Source organism: Gossypium arboreum, chromosome 7, assembly GCF_025698485.1.
Source record: "Gossypium arboreum isolate Shixiya-1 chromosome 7, ASM2569848v2, whole genome shotgun sequence".
In the NCBI taxonomy this organism is placed as follows: domain Eukaryota; kingdom Viridiplantae; phylum Streptophyta; class Magnoliopsida; order Malvales; family Malvaceae; genus Gossypium; species Gossypium arboreum.
The window spans coordinates 8,379,369-8,401,930 of NC_069076.1; the positions used below are offsets into that span (position 1 = coordinate 8,379,369).

General features: G+C 30.8%; 1 pseudogene; it reads left to right on the forward strand.

The window, feature by feature from the left end:
- The first annotated feature begins 6,506 nt into the window (after nucleotides 1-6,506).
- On the forward strand, nucleotides 6,507-9,700 carry LOC108468620 (receptor-like protein 36; annotated as a pseudogene).
- The last annotated feature ends 12,862 nt before the right edge of the window (nucleotides 9,701-22,562 follow it).

Sequence of the window (22,562 nt, forward strand, 5' to 3'; positions counted from 1 at the left end):
GAGTAAAGAATAAGATTGGGGGCTGATTGAAGACACCAGATTTTGTTTCCTTGAAGTTGCAGTGGAGCTGATCAAGGATATTAGATGATGTCCTTCTAAAGTTACAGAAGAGAAGACCACAAGCCTTATCTGACTAAAGCAACAAAAGAGCAAATTTAAGCTGTTAATCTTATATTTCTGAAGTTACAGTAAAGCAAATCGAAGTTACAAATCTTATATCTTTGAAGTTACATTAAAGTGGATTGAAGCCACAAAGCATATATCGAAGATGCAATGGATTGAACCAAAACTACAAGATACGGGAACTAAAAGAGACTATCTGGATGAGAAGATCACCAAAAGAAGTCAAAACTTAGCGAGACCGGCAAAATTGGCCTTTCTTTGTATCTTTGCTCTATTCCGTTACGACAATAAGCAAAGAGGGCATTGTTAGTAGGCCAATTTTGGCCCGTTACAAAATACCGAGCCCATTAAACCATTTAACCCATCCTCAAACCAAAAACCTAAAATTAACCTAGCCCAAAGATCCAAGCCCAATCCCAAAACCCTAGACTCCCACTTGCCTCTTCCCACTCTCCCATGCTTTGTTTGCCACCAAAGACCACTCCCATTCTCCCATGCCGTCCGCCACCAACACCATCACACACTCCCACCGCACCAAAGATAGAGGAAGGAAGCAAACATGCAACAATAGTAGAAATAGTAAAAAATAGTTTGTAAATAAGGCTATAAAAGCCGAATGAAAAAGATTGTAGGTGGGGGGACTCTTCTTCTTTTTTTTCTCTTTCATTTTTTGCAGTGAGAAATGAGTACAAAAACAAGAAAGTGAAACATCCAATCTCGATTCAATATAGTGATTCAATCAGCGTTTAAATACGAAATAGCATTCAAGTATAAAAATACCAAGATCAAAGGATTGAAAGCTTAAAAAAAAAACCTAAGGTGATTTCTTTTTCTTTCTATTTTAAATTCGGTTTTAAGTTTTTTTAACCTATATATATTAAAACATAAAAAATATACAAAAAATATACAAAAAAAATTACCTTTTAAGCCACTGCATGTGCTTGCGAGCCTCGATGGTCGTCCGTTGGCCAACCCCGGCCGGATTCCCTCTTTCTCTCTTCCTCTCTCTTCTTTTTTCCTTTCCCTCTCCCAAATGATTTTTTTTTGTTATTTTAGGCCTTATATAGCCCTCCAAAACACGTCGTTTTGGGGCTACACTTAAGCCCCAAACGACGTCGTTTGGCCATGCCCGACCCATCCGACCCGACCCGCCAGGAGGATCCGCGTGTTTTGTTTGAATGGGTTATTTATGCGCACGGTCCTTCCGCTTTTTCAAGGTTTTGCAATTAAGTCATTTTTTTCTATTTTCAATTTGGCCCCATAATTTTTCGCGCTTTTCGATTTAGTCCCCGCTAATGTGCTGCGTTTTAATGGGAGGAATAATTGCTGTTTGGTCCCCTTTGTTTTGTGCGCTCAAATAAGCCCTTTTCTCTTTATTTCTTTTCATATTTGCCCCGAACTTTGTTATTTGTTCAATTTTAGTCCTTTTTATTTATTTTGTTTCTTTATTAAATATTACATTTTTGCATTTCAATATTATTATTATTATTATTATTATTATTATTATTATTATTATTATTATTATTATTATTATTATTGAAATACATTAGTGTATATCTTCATGTATGTATATATATATATATGTAGTAATGTTTCTATTACTTTATTTTAATATTTTTATTATAATGGCTTTTGTGTTTCAATATTATTATTATTATTATTATTATTATTATTATTATTATATATCCTTGTTAGGTGTATACATATGTATATTACTGTTTTTAATACTTTTATTTTAATATCATTTTATTATATTTACCTTTTGGTATCGTATTACATGGTTATTATTATTATATTTATTAGTGTATGCCGCTTACCCCGTATATATTTTTAGTACGTATTAATAGTCAATTTTTTAATATATATTATATGAATAATTCATATATAATATTATGTATATATTTTAATATTATCATTATATATACTATATGATTTCTAATACTATTATTTATATATATATATATATATATTTTTCTTAGTACCACATTATGTATATATCATGTATATATTTATTTTACCCATATTGTATTTATTATTAATTTTAATACATTTATTTTATAATCCGTATGTATATACCTTTTTTTTTATTTGTATTATTTGTGTATGTTGCATTATTGATTTTGCATTTATTTTTTCCCTATTGCTACTTATTATATTATTATTTGGTGTATATATATCTTTTACTATTATTAGTATAAATGTATTTTCCTTGTCCATAGTATTCCTAATATTATTGTATATGTTGAATTATACTATGTGTATTTGTATCTAGTATTTATATTTTAGTAATATTGCATATATATGTCTATTAGGCATTATATTTTCATACATCATGTATATATGTCATATATTATATTTTTGCATATTATCTTATGTATATATTACCTTATATTATTACTAAATGTACTTTATATTTGTTTATGTTTGGTTTTATTTCTCTTTTAAATATTATTATTGTTTTGCTACTGCTCTAGTATTATGTTAATATTTTCATTTGAAAATGTCATTGTTTGCATGTTTGATTTATTTCAAATTCTTATTTCATGAATAGTTTTCATGTTTTAATTATTAGTCGAGGCAATACACCGATTTAACGTTAAGTCGTAAATTTCATCGCTATGTTGGATGGAATTTGTCGGCTCGTGTTAAAACGGTATATCCTTCTCAAAAATCAAAAATTGAAAGTTCTCGTCTTTTAAATTGGATCACGATTGGAATTTAAATTGAACTAGCATTTTTGAAAATTAAGACAACACATGTTTAAAAGATACCAATTTTGGGCGTCACGAGGGTGCTCATACCTTCCTCGCGCGTAACTGACTCCCGAACCCTACTTTTTCTCTGATTTTAACGTAGACCTAAACTCGGCCTTCTTTTTAAAAAAATAAATTTATTAGGTGTCCGATCATACCTATAAAAAGGATCGGTGGCGACTCCCATCTTTATTTCTGTTTTTTTCAGTTTATGTTTCAAAAAAATCAAACTTCAGTTTTAAAGTTCTCAATAAATTGCCACAATTAGCTACCCCAAAACAAATAAATTTTTTTTACGTCGCTACACCTATTTCTTAAATTTTTTAGTTTTGCCCAGAATTTTATGTTTTGTGCATATTAGTCCATAAATGGTTTCTGAACTATTTTTAGTATTTGATTTATGCAATTAAGTCCCTAATAGTATGAATAATGCTTGAATCCTTTATTTAAATGACTATATTAATATTAAATATATACCAAATTGCATGAACTGTGAGTAATAATATTTATTGTATCAGTACTTATGATTTTTCGTATAACATGCCTCAAGACACTGCTAATTGAACCTTTGAAGAATATATGATTTTGCCAATGAATTAATTGATTTAAAGCATATATATTGCTACAATATTTGATTAAATTTTAATCATAATATTTGTTCCATTATGATATGCTTTAAGCATGCCTTATTTTGCTGCATGGGTTGAGGCGATTTGTAAGGAGGAAGTTCTGGCAGACTATAAATCTGCAAATCTGGTGGTTCATCTAGATATTATCTGACAACTTTTATTTGCAAAAATGTTGTGTATTTACAACCATCTGACAGCATATTAACTTGCAACCTTGGTGGTTCACCCACCCATTATCTGGCAGCTTTTATCTACGATTATGTTATGTATTCATAGCCGTCTGGTAGCGTATTAACCTACAACATTTGGTGCTTCATCTACAACCTGGTGTGTAGGATGGACGAGTTCTGGGAAACTCGTATGGTGTGCAGCGGTGGGGTAGGATCTTATTTGTTAAACTGAATCCATTTGCATCCGTAAAGTGGTGCTTGAAATTCTGAAAATTTCTGATATGCTATGGTATATGTGTTTTTGCTTATGCATTGTGAAAACTGTTATGTTATTCTGATATATTGAATTTGCTAAATGTGATTTAAGCTATGTAATTTGAATTAATATACTTATTGGTTGCTTTGGTTGTCTTGTGATAGAACTCACATCGAGCTTTCATAGCTCACCCCCTTTATTTTCCTTTTTTCAAATAACCCACAAGGTTAAGCCACAAACTCGACATTCGGAGGGCTTGGCTCGAAATATTGATTTCTATATAAAAATTTTTTTGAATGATTATTTTATAATTCTGGTTATTTGAAACTATATTAATATTATTGTGGCATGGGACTTAGTTTACGGTTTTTACTTAGGCATACATGACATTTAAATCATTTAGGCTATTAGAATATGAATTTTATCTAATTATGCATGAAATATCGTTTTTATTAAAATTACGTTAATATCATTTTTCCGCTGCTAAATTGTAAATGTGTTTTGTTAAGAAAGTAATGTGGATTTTCAACTAAGTTTTCAATAGTAAACACCGTTATAATGAAGACGTTAAACTTAATCGTTTTTTCTTAAAACGCTTGAGTTTTTCTGAAAAGAGACCAAAACATCCTTCTAAAAATAAAAATGGTTAAAATTAATTGTTTTTTAAAACTCTGATAATTCTGTCAAGCCATTTTGGTGGTTAATATAATCTCCCGCATTCGGATCTAACATCCAGGCCGGGTTGGAGAAGTTACATTTTTCCCACAGGGTTTTTATCTTAGTATGTTTTTAACGAAGCATGTTATCTACTAATGGATATTTAAAGGGGAGTTTTATGAATATTTTATTATTAAGTAGATGTCCATCAATATAAAAATATGTTTGATGTATTTTAGGAATCTAATATTCATTAGAAGTAAAGTTTTATTGGATTTATACTTCTTATATCTATAAAATATAGACTTTGGAGAAGCATGGTAGACATTCCCATTGGTCAATAAAATACATACTTCTCTTTTGTTATTTTATTTATCTTGTTTTTACTCTCTTTATTCTTTTATTTCATAACATGAAGCATTTTAAGTTGATTTTTTTTACACTATATACAAAATCAAATTAACTGTATTAAAGGGAGATGATTAAACTCCAGTAATTGGCCTGATGGTCAAAAATTGTTCATCCATAAAACTCATTTAGGTTTAAGCTTTCGAGGAATAAAAAATAAATTTTTATTTGAATAACTCCCTTTAAACGTAGTGTATGCGTGTGGTGTAAATATGTCCTATTGTGAATACAAACCTTCTAATAATACAGTGAGAATTAGTTAATTCCACTAACTTCGGTCCTAGATTTCAGATTTGGAAATAAGCATTTCCAAGTTTTTTGAAAAAGTAAAATTCTTTTTATCTAAAAAAGGAAAGAATTTTTTGCTACAAATAGTTGAACTAATAAGAATAACCAAAACCCTCAACTATCTACATTTATTCCCCATTCACCCGTCTTCATATCAACAAGCCTATAGAAAAATTTACAGAAATAATATTAAAATAATATTTTTTACTCAAATAATATTGAGTCACTTTTATTTACCCAAATGATAAATTTTGAATAGTAAAAATAAATTTCAATTGCGAATTTGGGCATTGGGAAACCCAAAAAAATCATAATAAAAAAAGTAAGACTTTTAAATTTATAATTCTTAAAAATTAAAACTCTTTAAAATTCAAAAATAAAAAATAAAAAATCTAAAATTCAATATTATTTTTTAAAAATATATAATTTTAAATTTTATGTTTTATAAAGTATGAAAATATAGTTTTTTAAAAAAATTTAAGTATTTTTAAAGAGTATGGACCAAATTGACAAAAAAAACTGTAAATATTAAGGGATAAAAATGTTTATAAATTTTAAAAATTGATTGACCAATGAACCGATACAGAGCGATTGACTTGGGCTAAAAATTCTATTTGAACTGAGAGTTGAATTGATTTTTATAATTTTATAATTTTAAACTTTTTATAATTTATGTGCTTTGAACTGATCAAGTTAAATGTTTTGAGAATCAATTGGTCAAACCAGTTTGAAATTGGTTCAATTGCTAAATTAATCAATATTTTAACTGGGTTTGATACCCTCCTAACCAATTTCTGGTCCAATTAGTCTAATCTTATTTAGATAACATTGAATCTTAAAATTTTTATATTTTTATATTTTTAAAATTTTCTTTAATTTTTAAAAATTATTTTCATAATTTTTTATGTTATAATTTTAAAACTTTTACTTTTTTTTAATACGAATACTTTTTGGGGATTTGCTCAAATCGGCACCGAAAACCAAAATTATTTTTACTGTTAAAAATATGTTTTAGATAAATAAAAGTGAATCTATATTATTTGAGTAATGAATTAATATTTTAATATTATTTTATAGATTTCCCAAACCTATTTCTAACAAAACTTTTAATATGACAATATATTTGAAGACTTTGATCAATTAAATCTTGATTTCTTTTTTCTACTTATATGACAATAGAAAATGAAAGGGTATGGATGAATTTATTCTTGTTTAAGAATGTGGCCTGCTTGTAGAACAACCAATGCAGCAACCTTGCTTGGATTCTGAACGCTCTACTTTGTTGCAGCTGAAAGACAACTTCTTTCTCAATCGATCTGCTTCTGCTTATACCTTTGCTTATCCAAAGGTTTGTTCATGGAAACTTGAAGGACAATTTGGTGGGGATTGCTGCACTTGGGATGGCGTTGAATCTGATGAAAACACTGGTCACGTTATTGGACAGCAGTTTCCTTTATGGTTCTATCCACTCCAACAGCACCCTTTTCCAGCTCCATCACCTTAGAAGGCTCAACCTTTCGGACAATGATTTCAATGGCCCTTCTGCAATTGGAAACCTTACAAGGCTATCACAATTGGACCTCTCTTGGTCTGGCTTTACATGTCAAATTCGCTTTCAAAGCTGGTGATACTTGATCTCTCTGGAAATGAACTAAAGCTCAAGCATCTTAATTTTGATGGGGTAACTGCACCTTCGACAATCCCTCAGGAGTTTGGCAAATTTATCTTTAACATCTCTCTCCTGAGGCTTGTGAATTGCATGGTAAATTTCCTATTCAAGTTTTTCAACTGCCCAATCTTCAAACTGTCCATGCATCCTTCAATATGTTTCTCGTGGGAAGTTTACCCGATTTTCACAAAAGTAGTTCTCTTGTATCATTGAGATTTGCCAATACAGGTCTGTCTGGTTTGCTATCAGAATCTATTGGGAATCTCCAGTCATTATCTGTCTTGGATGTTAGCTATTTCTCTTTTTCTGGAAAATCCCTAATTCGTTGGCTAATCTTACCGAGCTTACTGCTTTGTTGCTTTACGGTAATCAGTTTTCCAACCAAATCCCATCTTGGTTAGGAAATTAATCTTCACTCTAGGGAATCTCAAAGTTCTTGATTTAGGGTGAGTTTAGATGTACGGTGCGTTTACCCTAGTTTATGTAAAAATAGCAGTAATAATACTGTAGCGTAAAATAAAAAGTAAACTAAACGTACTATATTGCACCGCCATCCCAAACCCATCCTTAGATGAAAATAACCTGAGCGGCGCCTACAAATTAGAATCTTTTCTAAATTTTATAAAACTCAAGCATCTCCAATTGTCTGGTAATAATTTTTCATTACTCAACACACACATTATGAATGTTACCATCACAAAGTTCACAATTCAACACTGGGTTCTTGCAACTTACCTGACTTGCCGAATTTTCTTTCGAGTCAGAATGAACTGGAGTATCTAAATCTTTCTGGTAACAAAATCCGTGGGGTTATCCCCAAATGGATATGGGATTTATCTTAAGAGGAAACTTCTTACAGGTTTCCACCAACCAACTGTTGTCCCTTCATGGACCAGTCTAAGAAAGTTGGACCTTCGTTCTAACAGGCTACAAAGGTCCCTACCAATTGCACCCGCTTCCATTTACCAATATTTTGTCTCGAACAGCCTACTCGGGGGAAATCTCATCAGGGATATGCAATCTGACTTCTATAACTGTACTTGACCTATCAAATAATAGCTTCAGTGGCATGCTTCCACCATGTTTTGGGAATCTAAGCAAATCTCTTTCAATTCTAAATTTTCAAAAACGACGACTTTCTTGGCCCGATTCCTCAAGCACGTGAAAAAGGAAGCCAATTAAGGGTGATTGACCTTGGCCAAAATCAATTGAATGGATATATCACGTTTCTTAATTTGGGAAATAATCAAATAGAGGGTTTTTTACTGAAATAGGATAAAAAAAATAAAAATATATTAAAATAATACAAAGAAAAAACTATGTACCAAAATGGTACATTTGGGGTGAATATGCCTATATGGCAAAGGCATGACCACCCATGTCGAATCGAAATTACTATAGTATCGGTCAAATGCGGTATAAGACTAAAATGTAATAATATAAAATATTTAGGGACTGTTATGAAATTATACCATTTAGAGTGGTTCTTTGGGAAAAAAGTGAAAGTTTGCTTGCTTTGACAGTGGCGGCACCAAACTAAATAAGGCTAATTTCCTTGTAAGCCCTCCTTTTTGTTATTTTCTTTTTATTCCCCTTCAACTCACTATATTATTTTAAACAAGCCCTTAACCTATTTTTAGTAAAATAAGCCATTAACTTATAGTTTTTACTCAAAAAAGCCCTTTATTTTAATATTAAAGTAAATATATTTTACCCAAAATAAAGCTATTTAAAAAATATAAACTAATTCACATTTTAGGTTGATGTGAATAGTTTATTAAATAAAATTAAAATTTTAAAATTTCTTGAGAGTGCTTATGAGTAAAAACTATAAATTAAGGGCTTATTTAACTAAAAAATAGGTTAAGGGCTTGTTTAAAATAATATAGTGAGTTGAAGGAGGAATAAAAGAAAATAACAAAAAGGAAGGCTTACAAGGAAATTAACCTATTTTAGTTTGGTGCCGCCACTGTCAAAGCAAGCACCTTTCACTTTTTTCCAAAGCAGCCATTCTAAATGGTATAATTTCATAACAGTCCCTAAATATTTTATATTATTACATTTTAGTCTCATACTAATTTGACCGATGCCACAAGATTTCTCGATTCGACATGGGTGGTCATGCCTCTGCCAGAGGCAGCACCACCCCAAATGTACCATTTTGGTACATAGTTTTTTTTTTGTATTATTTTAGTATTTTTTTATTTTTTTTGTCCTATTTCAGTAAAAAACCCTCAAATAGAGGATACGTTTCCCTTTTGGTTGGGCAGGCTTCAAGAGTTGAAAGTGGTCATCAACGGCACAATGGATTTCATGGTGCAATGGGAAGTCCAAAATCCAATGAGTTTCCCGAATTACGAAACATTGATCTCTCATTCAATGACTTTGTAGGTCGTTTGCCATCTCTTCATTTCCAAAGATGGAACGCCATGCAAGTTGTTGACGTTGGCAAGTTAAATTACTTGCAAGCAAACATCAGTTTTGAAGTTCACTAAGAAATTGGAATTTTAACTCTTCATATGCAATGACAATGACAAAGGGAGGCGTGAAAACAAAATACGATGAGATTCAAGAATGCTTGGTTGCCATTGATCTCTCGAGAAATAAATTTGAAGGTTCAATTCCTCAATCTTTCCAACAAATTACTTTCAGGTCCACTTCCATCATTATTGGCGAATCTCATGGAACTTCAAGCTTTAGACCTTTCTCATAACAAGCTCTATGGAGAGATCCATGAAATAACATAAGTTGATGGTGGTGAAGATTCATAGTTTGAATTTGGGTGGAAAGGAATCATGTTGGGATATGGAAGTGGGGTAGTGAATGGACTGGTTCTTGGGTATTTTGGAAGGAAGATGCAGATTGGAGGAATTAACTCAATGCTTAATTCTCAGGCAGTACAAGTTGGTTGCAAGATTGTATAACTTAATTTGTCTCTTTTTTTTTTTCTTTTTTTTTTTCCTTGCTTTTAGCTATGAAATATGATCCCATGTACAAGTATTATTAATGAAATAAATGTAATCCACGTTTCTATGTATGATACTGCACTCGGCTAAGTATATTTGTTAAGGTTGCAAGAAGTTTGTGGGTTTAAATGCAATTAAACATTTAATTTATTGACATTATATAATTAATTTTTGAAACTTTGGAGAAATAAAAAAGCGAGATGCACGGGTAACATATTTTACCCATGTTTATTTTGATTCATGGGTAACATATTTATTTTGTTAAATAATAATTAATTATATTTTAATCAATGTTTATTATACACAATGATGCTAATTGATAAATAATAATCAGTTTCTTATTATTTTACATTCAAATTCTCAATTTTACTATTGCAATTATGTATTGTATTAGGCCAATTTCGGCCCAATCTCATTTACAAATTGAAACCCCATTTATAAAACACTAAACCCCTTAAAACCCAAACCCATTCACACTTTTACAAATCCAAATACTATTAACTCAATACCCTAAACTAACCTACCCTAATCCAAAAACCCCTAACCCAATAAGCCCACTAAACAAAACAAGCCCAAACCAATACCAAATCCCTAGCCCAAGACCAGAATCGGGAAACCCTAGTCCCACTTGGCCTCTGACTCAGCAGCTGCCACTGATCGAGTCTCCCAGTTGCCCACTAACCTTCTGACACCAGCACTGGCCACCTGCTCCACCACGCCTCTGCCACCGTCGTTCGCCCATGCCCTACAAGAAACACACGAAAAGACAACAATATTAGATTAATATTGACAAGAGGTTATAAAAAACCAAAGGGAAATACTTTGTATGGGGTTGGGGTTTTTGACAATAGATAGAGGTATTTCAAAAACAAAGAAACAGATGGTAAAAAAGAGGAGGCTATAAAGCCGATTGTAAAAAACAGAAAAGGGAGGCCCCCTTTTTTTTTCTCTTTCGATTTCTTAACAAAAAGCAAACAATTGATATCCGAAATACTACGATTTTAACATCAAAAGGCAGAGATTCGAACACCCAAAATCAGTGAATCAACAAGTCAAAAATCAAAAATCAAAACCCTAAGGTGATTTTTTTTTTTCATTTCTATTTTCGGTTTAAATCTGTTTTTATACCCATAAATATATATAAATAAATAAATAAATAATAATATTTTAAAACATAAAATAAAATACAAAAAAAATATAATTTTTTTACGCGGTGGCCGGCGGTGGTCTGGTGACCGTCCGGCGACCGGACCCATGGCCGGAGCTCTCCCCTTTTCCCCCCTCTCTTTCCTCCCTTCTCTCTTTTCTCCCTTCTCTTTCTTCTCTTTTTTCCTCTGCTGGTGCCAAATGAGATTTTTAAAAAAAATTTGACTTATATAGGGGTCCAAAATGCACCGTTTTGGACCCCCTCTGTTTAAACTAAAAACGACGTCGTTTTAGTGCGGGTCGGGTTGACCCGACCAGCTCCAGTTAGGATCTGTGTGTTTTTTTTAAGAGAGGGGTTATTTGCGCAATCAGTCCTTCCGCATTTTTTATGTTTTAAATCAGACTTATATTTATTTACAAATTGGCCTATTAATTGTTGCGCTTATAATTTGGTTCCCTTAGTGCGCACCGTTTTAAAGCGTTGGAAAATTGCTCTTTGGTCCCCACTACTTGCCCGTGTTGGATGAGTCCCCTCTTCTTTTTATTCTAAATTAGCCAAATTTTCGATTTTAATTCTTTTAGTCCTTTTCTTACTTCTTCTCATTTCTAATGTATTGTATTTATTATTATTATAGATCTTATCATTTATGTATATATCTTAATATGTATATGTATGTATGTATATAGTATTATTGATTTTTACTTTAATGATATTATTATTTTCCTATCATGTTATGATGTATATATTTCAATATTATATTATATATTCAATTAACACCATATTGTATATTATCATTTTAAATCTATTTTACTATTATTTTATCTATTCTTTTATATTAGTATTGTCATCATTACTATCATTATTACATTATTATTATTATATTATACTTAGTATTATCTTTAATATTATATTTCTATTATTATATTTATTATTACCTATTGCTTTATTCTTATTTTATTTTAATACCTTTGTATATTATTCACTTTCTATATTTTTATCATTATTATATTATTTTGTCACTATTTCTTATCTTTACTTATATATACATACCTATTTTTATGTACATATAACCTTTATATAGTTTTTTATACTTCATTTTAAAATTATCATTATCTTATTTTATTTTTATGTTAGATCATCATTTTTGTATTAGTGATATATATAATATTAGTATTTATGTTACTATATATGCATACGCTATATGTGTTTAATACCATACTTTTATAACTATCATATGTATATAATCGCATATTGCCCGTGTGTTTATATTTTAATGTTATTAGTTTTTTTATCTTTTATACTATTTTTATGAATATTTCTAACATCATTCTTATTTATATATAGGTATGTGTTTAATAGCATGTGAATAGTCTTTTACATATCGTTATCAACTCTAATATGTATATTATACATATCATATATGTATTTTCAATGTTATTAGTTACATATATTTCTTATACTACCTCATGTATGTATTTTTTATTTTATATCATTCTTATTATTGGTACGATATTAGTATATGTTTATATATATCTTTAATATACGTATATACTCTTAATTATCTTCATATGTATATTCATTGTATTTTCGTTATTTTCTCGTATTCGATACTATAATTACATCTTGCATGCCTTATTAGTGTTTTTCTTCAACATTATTGTAATATTTGTTATTTGTTTCAAATATGTTTATAGTTTTTCCACTTATTTATTCTTATTTCGTATCAACTTTGTTTCACATTATTTCGAAAATCATATTCTTGTTTTGCTAAGTAATTTCAATAATCGAGGCAATGTACCGATTTAACATTAAGTCATCGAGTTCATCGCTATGTTGGGTGAACGTCAATTGATTCGTGTTAAAGCGATATACCCTTCTCAAAAAACCGAAATAAACTAAAATCTCTCGTCTTTTTAATCAGACCACGATTAAATTTTACATTGAACTCGTATTTTTGAAAATCAAGACAACACGTATTTATGAGATACCAATTTTGGGCGTCGCGAGGTGCTAATACCTTCCTCGCAGTGAATCGACTTCCGAGCCCTACTTTTCTCCGGATTTCGACGTGACCCGAACTTAGCCTTCTTTTGTTTTAAAATAGATCTAATAGGTGTCCGATCACACCTATAAAAAAGGATCGGTGGCGACTCCTTTTTATTTCAAAATTGAACTTCAGTTTTCAAACTTTTTCACTAGATCGCCACAATTAGCGACGCCAAACCAAAATTTTTACGTCGCTACATGTATCAATTGATAAATTAATTAACATATTAAACGGAAAATAAATTCAGAAATTATGAAATAATTTTAATATTTTAATTGATATATAAACTTTATAAGTTTAAATTTATCTAAAAATAAATATTTAATTAAATAATAAAATTAATTAGATAATTATCCATTTAATTCAACTTATATATTTATTTATATATTATCTGTAAATATTATCTAATTTAAATTTAAATTTTATCATAAAAATTTTAAAATTATTTATCCTATTTGGATATTTTTGGATAACATAAGTAAAATTAAACTGTAAGTAATATTTGTATTTAAATTTTTATATATTAGCCATTTGATTATAAAAATATTAATTTAATTAAATAATAAAATTAAATATAATCATTTGGATAATTACTATATTTAATAATTAAATTTTATTAAAATTTCAATTAGATAATCATAATTTTAAAATCTCTTATTTAAAATCTTTGACTATTATGTCTTTATTCACTGTTGTTATAAATAGGTGATTGCTAACAATGATTTTCATCCTAATATGTAGGTTTCTTAGCATTTAGCTAATCTATTTTTTACTGCTAAAATGTTTTTTTACAATTTTAAATATTTTTTGTAATTTTTAAATGAGAAGAAAAGGAAAGTCTGAGGCAGTTACTAGAAGTTGGAAATAAAAGAGTACATGTTTAAATAAGGAAGGAAAAGTCGAAGGGTAACATTAATGTGATTATTAGAGGCAAAGAGAGTTAGAAGTGAACATTGAAAAGTCACTCTGATCAAACCATTGCCATTTATCAAATTCATAGTTATAGCATAAGGATTTTTGAATAAAATATTTTCAATTATTTATTGGTTTATATTTTTTAGTAAATCATATATATATATATATATATATATATATTCTATAATAAGAAAATTTTAAAATGAGATCTATTGTATTGAATTTATATTAAATTAATTTAGTTGTTTCTGATATGGTTTTTTCGCACATTCTATTGATTTCAATTTGTTTTAAATATTATAAGAAGGCATATATAAGGGTATTTAATTGATAAACTATCAATATTAATAAATAATACCATATTGTCAAGTCCAAGTCTATTCTTTGTAGCACGTTGTTGTGTTTTGTCCTTTTATTCATGTTCTAGTCTACTGTTTTCAATTGAAGCGTGTTCTATTAGGATCTTGCTGAAATGGAAAAAGAACTAGCAAATCTCAATATAGAGGATGGTGAAGAAGAAGCATTGATTTTGCCTACTGATGGGGTCTCTCGAAAATTGATTTATGATTGTTGTTTGGTTGGATGTTTTTTAATGGCAAGTGCAGTGCACTTTCCAGCAATGAAGAATATGATGGAAAATCTTTGGCATCCATTGGGAGGAGTTCAAATCTCAGATCTGGGTGGGAAACGATATTTGTTCAAAATTTTCCTTGAGTTGGACATCGAACGAGTGATCATGGGCATTCCTTGGACTTTCAATAACCATTTACTGGTTTTTCACCGATTAAAGGAGGAAGAAGATCCAAATAGAAGTTTCTCTTTTTTTCTGCGTTTTGGATCTAAGTTCATGATCTCATTCCAGGATTTTTCTTAGAATCCATGGAAAAATTATTTGGTGACTTTATTAGAGAATTCGTTGACTATGATGTGAAACAGTAATCATGGATGAAGAATTTTCTTCATATTCGGGTCCATATAGATATTCGTAAATCGCTAAAACGATTAAAAAATATAGATCTCTCAGTCAAAATTTACTTATGTGAATTTTCAATATGAAAGATTAACTCTCTTTTGTTTCTTCTGTGGATTTTCAGGCTATGGAGATAAATTTTGTCCAAAAAGACTTATTCAGGGACTGAAGGAGATGGAAATAGGATGGGACTTAACATTGAAGGTGAACACAAGAAAGGCATCAACAATGAACAGTGTTTGTCTTCGTGAGAAAGATGATGCTAATTTGGGAACAATGGTGGGGCATGAAATTCAAGGGATTTGATGAGAGGAGAATTGGGAATGGTAATCAATCCCATTTTGGGATTTAATTTGGAAGGTTACAAGATTCAAGTTGATAAAATTAATGCGGTTCCTTCTAATGAAATGGATCATGCCATTATGGAAGATAGCCCGACTGAAAGTGGTGATGCGAAGAAAAGGCCCAGGTTTGAAAATATGGATTTAGGCGTTTCTGTTTAATCAGATTCAATAAGGCCCAATTCGAAGTGAATTAATGCTCAACTACAACAAAGATCGGCGCTTGCCAATAGGCAAGTTGTAACGACCCTATAGTCATGGGTGTCAGAAAGTACATTCTCGGGATCTATTCTCGTAAATTAGACTCTAAAAAAATATTTACGAAGTTAGTTTTGTAGTTAATTAGATTTCGGTTCTGTGAATATGCATGATTTAAGAGTTATTAAATTATAAGGACTAAATCGCGTGTAAGGTAAAAGTTGAATTTTGATTTTAAAATAGTTAAAGGGACTAAAGAAACAATTATACCTTTGTTTCTTTAAGTGGATGGCATTAATGAGTTACATTATATATTTATATGTTAACTTATTATTATATATATTTAAGTTATATATATTAATGAATGTATTAAAACAAAACAAAATTTATTCATTCTTTATTTCTATACATGCAAAACAAAAGTTAGAAAAGAGAAAGAAAATAAGAAGGGTTAACGCACCGTTATAAGGACTTTTAAGGTTCAAACTTCAATCGGTTAGTCAATTTAGTTTCTTTTCTTGTAATTTTTATATATTTGGAATCCCGGTACTTAGGGCTAGTCGACTCGTATTGTAATTTTTAGTATTACTTAAAATCTTAGATGTTAATATTGTTGAATATTTCAAATGCTAGGAATTAAATTGATAGATTTCATTGTATAAAGTGAAAATGGCTAAATAGTGAAGTTGATTCTTGATTTTGAGTTTAGGGACTAAATTGTGAAAAAATTGAAATTTAGGGGTTTAATTGAAAATAGGGAGCTAAATTTAGCTTAAAGTGAAATTAGTATAAAATATAGGATTAAATGTGAAGAATAAAAATTTGTCTCGGTTTAGGGACTAAATTGGAATTTAAGCAAATATTGAATAAAAATTTAAATATTCAATGTGAAATTGAATTGTGTTGCATCGATGTATTTTAATTGTTTTAATTCCATAGCTAATGTCATATCGAAATCCTCAACTAAAAAAGGGAAGGATAAAATCGACGTCGAATAGCTCGAAATCCATGGTTTGTATTTCTATAAATCTGAACGTAGTTGTTAATTGTTGTATTTCGATTTAATACATATAGTAAGTGGTTGAGGTGAGAATTTTGGCATTTTGATAGTGAATTGAAATTATAGTTGATTGATATGGATTGAATTGGTATATACATTATGAATGTATTGATTATTTGAATTGAAATAGATATATGTGTAAATGTGATAATGTGCAAATATGAGAATTGGATATTGGTTGTATTTGAAAAGTGAAATGAAACCCTATTAACTGTATTGAGTTGAGTCGGATATAGATGGCATGCCATAGGATAGGAAGAGTTCAAGGTTTTTTTCGACTTCGAGTCGATAAGGCACTAAGTGCCACTTTACTTTGGTTTAACTGATGAGACACTGGGTGTCAATTTTTATAGCGGTGGGTGCAGTTATTGCTTTGAATTTATCCGATGAGGCACTCGGTGCCAAATTGGTGTGTTGGTTGGATCCGTGCATCCGTCCGAGTCCGAATCTTGTTAATAGGGGTAATTAAATAATAAGTTATATGATCGATATTGAAATGGAAAAATATGTGATTTGGAAATGGAAAAGTGAATTGATATATAAAAGGTGAAAATGTTGTGAACATAAATGAGATATATGAGTAATGTACTCATGAATTGAATATGGTTGATTTATGCCATTGTTTAAATGAAATGTTGAATGATCTATGAAAAGCTATTTTTATAGCAAGTGATGTTAATTGAGTTATATGTTAAACCAACTAAGGGAAAAATATTTGTGAAATTGAGCAAATCATGATATAATGTGGTATTATGCATGAAATTGAGATGGTGATAAATTTACAATTGCTTGTTAAATAGTAATGTGATTATACAATTCAAATTGAGCATTCATGTATCTTTATGTCTTTAAATGTTCGGATTATAAACCTATCATTGAGTTTTACTTAGCGTATGATTTTGTTTTCTGTGCACAGGTTAGGTACTTCTCTTTTGATCACCAACTCAGCATCCAACAGCAATCCTGATCTCAAATGTGGTGATGTTTACCTTTTGTAATGGCATGTACCTAGGATGTCTTAAATTGATAGTTACTTTGTGAATGGTTTGTAATAGAGTTAGAAGTATAATGTTAGGTTGAGCATATATTTGTGTTTGGAGCCATAATTTGGCATGTTGTTTTGAACCAATGCTTGTTAGGTGAATGTGTATTTAACTTGATGTTTTAGGTAGTTATAAGCTAAGCTAAAATGATTGATTTTGGCATGTTTAAAACTTTGATTTGGATGATGCATGGATGAAATGTTTTGATGGTATAACTTGCGGTACCAATGAAAGTACATTGGTTAGACACCTAGGACAATTGTTTTTGCATGTTTTGAGCATGTTTGATCGTGTTTTGAATAGATTAAATGATTGGTAATTGAGTTGCTTAGTGCCGAAGTAAGTAGGAAATGGTAAACTTGAGTTTTAAGATACTTTTGGGTGCACACAGCCTAGCCACACGGGCGTGTGTCACACACGGGCAACATACATGGACGTGTGTCTCAGCCATGTGAAGCACACGGCCTGGCCAAACAGGTGTGTGGCCCCTACATTTGAAAGTTTTCTAACATTTTCATAAGCTTTTCAAATGTTCCCAATTTAGTCTCGAAACACTTTTAAAGGGATTTTAAGGCCTCAAAGGCTTGAATAAGGGATGATATGCTTGTATAATATTGGATTATGCTATGTTCATTGAAATGTTTTGAAAGGAATGATTTATGTTACGTTTATTCGTTAATGCTTTGTAACCCTATTCAGGCGATGGATACGTGTAACAGCCAGGTTTTAGCTAAATTGGAACAGTGATTTTGGAACCACAAATCTGATGTCAGAAAATTATTTTACTATTATTTTCGATATTTTCAACATGTTATTTGATATGTGTGAAAATTTCGTGAGTTAATTTTATCGTTTGAATAGTCAATTTGAGAAAAAAGACTAAATCGTGTAAAATACAAAAGTGTTGTTCTATTTGTTAAAGGTATTAAATAGCTATGGAATATTAAATTAGAGGTCCTTATGTTGTAATTAGACCATAATTAAATTAAGTGGACATTAATGGGCATAATATCATGAAATTTGGTGGTTTTTATTTAAAGTTAATATTGGTATTTGATTAATAATGTTATTATTAATAAAACAAATTGAAGCCATTATCTAATATCATCATCTTCAACCGTGAATAGCAAAGGAGAGAACTATTTTAGGGCTTGTGATATTCAGCCATTTCATAATTCAATTATCAAGAAAAGAGGAATCTGGAATTAGATCGAGGGAAAGGCAAGATTATCGAGTAATTGACTCATTTCGCCGTTTTCATACTCAAGGTAAGTTCGTATGTGGTAATTTCATTATAAAAGTATATTAAAAGTTTTGATATTGCATAAACTGTGATAATGAGATTATAGATTATGTTTGAATTGTTAAAACGACTCTACGAATGCATTCGATGATAGAAACGGAAAGTGTGAAGTCTCGGTTGAACTTTAGGAATAGATTTGGATACTAGTGTCTTGTTATTAGATGATAAGTTGAGTTGGCTTCGGGCCATGATATTAGCACTTCGGGTACGAGTTATACCGATTTGGCTTCGGGCCATGATAATTTTTTTCGGATAAGTTACCTTGATTTGGCTACAGGCCATCGTATAGGTACTTATAGTATGAGACTATCGAGTACCCAATTTCTATTCCGAATGGTTCAAGGGGTAAACGAATAATGTGGTTGGGAAAGAGGTTAGTACGAGGCGATACATGTATGTACAGAACCTATTCCAGTATTAAATAGAGAAAGTTCAATGAGATAGTATTTAATCATGTCTTAAGACATGAAAAAGGTTTGTAGTTAATGTGAAATTGGTTAATTTACACTTATTCGATGAATTAAGTTATTTATATACGAGCTTACTAAGCTATGAAGCTTACTTCGTGTTTTTTTTCTATGTTTTATAGTGAATCAAGGCTAGCTCAGATCCGGAAGTCGTCGAGAACATCATCGCACTATCAGACATCTATTTGGTACTTTTGAGTTATGTATATTGGTATATGGAATATATAGGCTAGATGTGGTATTTTGGTTGTGATTATAGCCATTTGAGTTGGCTTATGAATATCTATGTTTGGTTTGTATATAGCTAAGGAAGTTGGCATATTTTGGTTGATTAGGTTGTGTTTATATTTGTGCAAATAGCTTATTATGAGGCAATGAATGAAATTGTGTTGCTTATTAATGATAGGTATTATGGATATCAAATAGTAGAATTTTGAGTATTGATTTGCTAGTGAATTAAGATAAATAATGCATATTTGATGGTGACCACATTGATGAATTATGATGATGAGTTTTCGGGTATGAATTTGAATGGCCTAATATGGTATTTGGATACTTGCATTGCTGATATTGGGAAAGCATGTTTTGATTTTGATTTGGTTGCTTGGAATTCCCAATTATGCTATTATTATGTGCCATATGAGCTATGTAGGTGGATGGTAATTTTGGGTGGCAAAATGGCTTGGTAAATAGCCTATTTTTGTCCATACTGGCAGAGACATAGGTGTGTGTGTAACGCCCCAATTTTCGGGAATCCTGTGAATGTTGGCATAGGTTTAATTATGTTAGTGGGCCTCTAGAAAGCCCAAGCTTAAGATAGAACCCGACAATTTTAGTTAATTTTTGTTCCATAAGAAAAAGGGGGTGAAATTATGAAATAGGACCTATGTGAAAATGTTTGAAAATGCTATAGGCTAAATTGAAGTGTCCAAATAAATAGGAGTGCAAAATAGGAGGATTTGCATGACAAACCACCCATTTTACATGAAGTGGCCAGCCATCATGTTGTTGTAGACAAAATGTACACTTGATATCCATAATTTATGGTACAAATTGATAATAGGTTAGGTAAATGTTTCATGATAATGGGTTAGGTAAATATTTCATGATAATAGGTTAGGTAAATGTTTCATGATAATGGGTTAGGTAAATGTTTCATGATAAGAATTTAATGTCTTTTGTATTAAAGAATTAAATGGATGAAATATGAGGTTTTATTAAAAGAAAAAGGGGTGAAAAGAATAAAGTTTTGTCCATCTTTGTTCATCATAGCTGAAAGTTAGAGAAGAGAAGGAGAGGAGAAAGCTCTTGAGTATTCGGTCACTAGGAGGAGGAAAATTGAAGGTAAGTTCTTGGTACCTTGCTTCTTATTTTGATGTTCATGAGTTCATCTTGATTCTACCTTAACTCTTGAAGCATATTTTGGTTTTTAGTTGTGTTGTGAGCATTTAGTCATGAATTAAAATGAAGGAAATAGTTGTTGTTTCATGTTCTTTTGATGAAAAATGGAAGATAGGTGAAGTTGAGCCAAACAAATAAGCATGCATGTGCCATAGATGTTAAAGGGAAAAATCAGCTAACATGTTGTGCTTTAAAATGATGAAATGGAGATTATACTTAAGTAAAATCATAGATATGTGATGATTGATTGGTGATATACATGTTTAAATAACAAGCATGCAAGTTAGGTGTGAAAGAGTGATTTGGTAATAAATCTGCTTGGGACAGCAGCCGTAATGTGACTTTAGAAAATCACCATAAATTGCAGAAGATGAGTTAGAAGCTGCATAAATTATGTAATTAAAGCTTATTGAGTCTAGTTTCTAATGAAATAAACAAGAACATATTTTGAATTCTGTACAATGAGAAATTTGATTCGTAATGAAAGGTGGTCAGATTAGTCAAACAGTGAAACATGGGAAACTTTGAGAAAAATATGGTATTGATTGGATAAACCAAAAATTCTGAAAATTTTATGGATAGAAGATATATGAGTCTATTTTCAGGGAAAATTAACGGCACTTGATTTGGAGTTTCGTAGCTCCAGTTATAAATAATTTAGTGACTGTTGCTCAGGAAGACAGCTTGCAGTGAAATTATGATTATGTGGTAAACATTGACAAAAATTTGTTAATGAGTTGCTTATTGATTTCTTATAAGTTTATTATGATCTGTAGGTGTGGTTGGCCGAATATTTTAAGGAGTTAATATGTAGTTTATATTTAAATAGTTAGATTAACGTGTTAGTAATCCAATTGTAGGCGGTTCGTGTGTGGATCTCGTCAGCATATCGTCGCAAAGCAATGTATAATGACACCCTCTCATAGACTAGATTGGCAAAAGCGAAAAGCGAAAATGCCGATAAGTCGGTATTTTGGGAATTTTGATGTCAAGAATGCTCGTAAGATAGTTGGGTTTGTATATTTGGTAATCTAAAGTAATAAACGTAGTACTGCGATTTAGTACATTTTGATAATTTGGGCTTAATGGGCCAAAGATCGGGTTCATGGGCCAACGGCCCAATTGATAAGTATCTTGTGATAAGTGTTACGATAGTACGTAAATAGTTAGGATATGCATGAAAACCCTAAAAGTAGCTAAATTACTATAATACCCCTATGTATGGAAAATTACTGTTATACCTCTGGGTGCAAAATTACCGTTATACCCTTAGGGTTAATTTTGACTGAAAAGCATGACGATCTGATTCTGCATGATGTATGCCATGATTATATATCTGTTGCATGGGGACATGGGTTATATTATGGAGGAAGCGTTCTGGTGGCTATGCCACAAATATCTAATCTGGTGGCTCTGCCACAAATATCTGATCTGGTGGCTCTGCCACATATATCTGTTCTGGTGGCTCTGCCACGATTATCTGTATCTGGTGACTCTGTCACATTATCTATTCTGGCAGCCATGCTGCAAATTCTGTGGTGTGTAGCGGTTGGGTGGGTCGAGTTGTCTCCCCACACGGTGTAAGGTTGGTATGGGGGTGTATACGGTTGGATATGGTTGGGTTTCTGCATAAACATGTAATATACATTACGTTACATTATGGGCCTATGGGCTTTATTCTCGATTACATTGCGGGCTAAGGCCAACTTATTCTATTTCGTGGTTTGAGTGATATAGGCTATGGTTGGGTT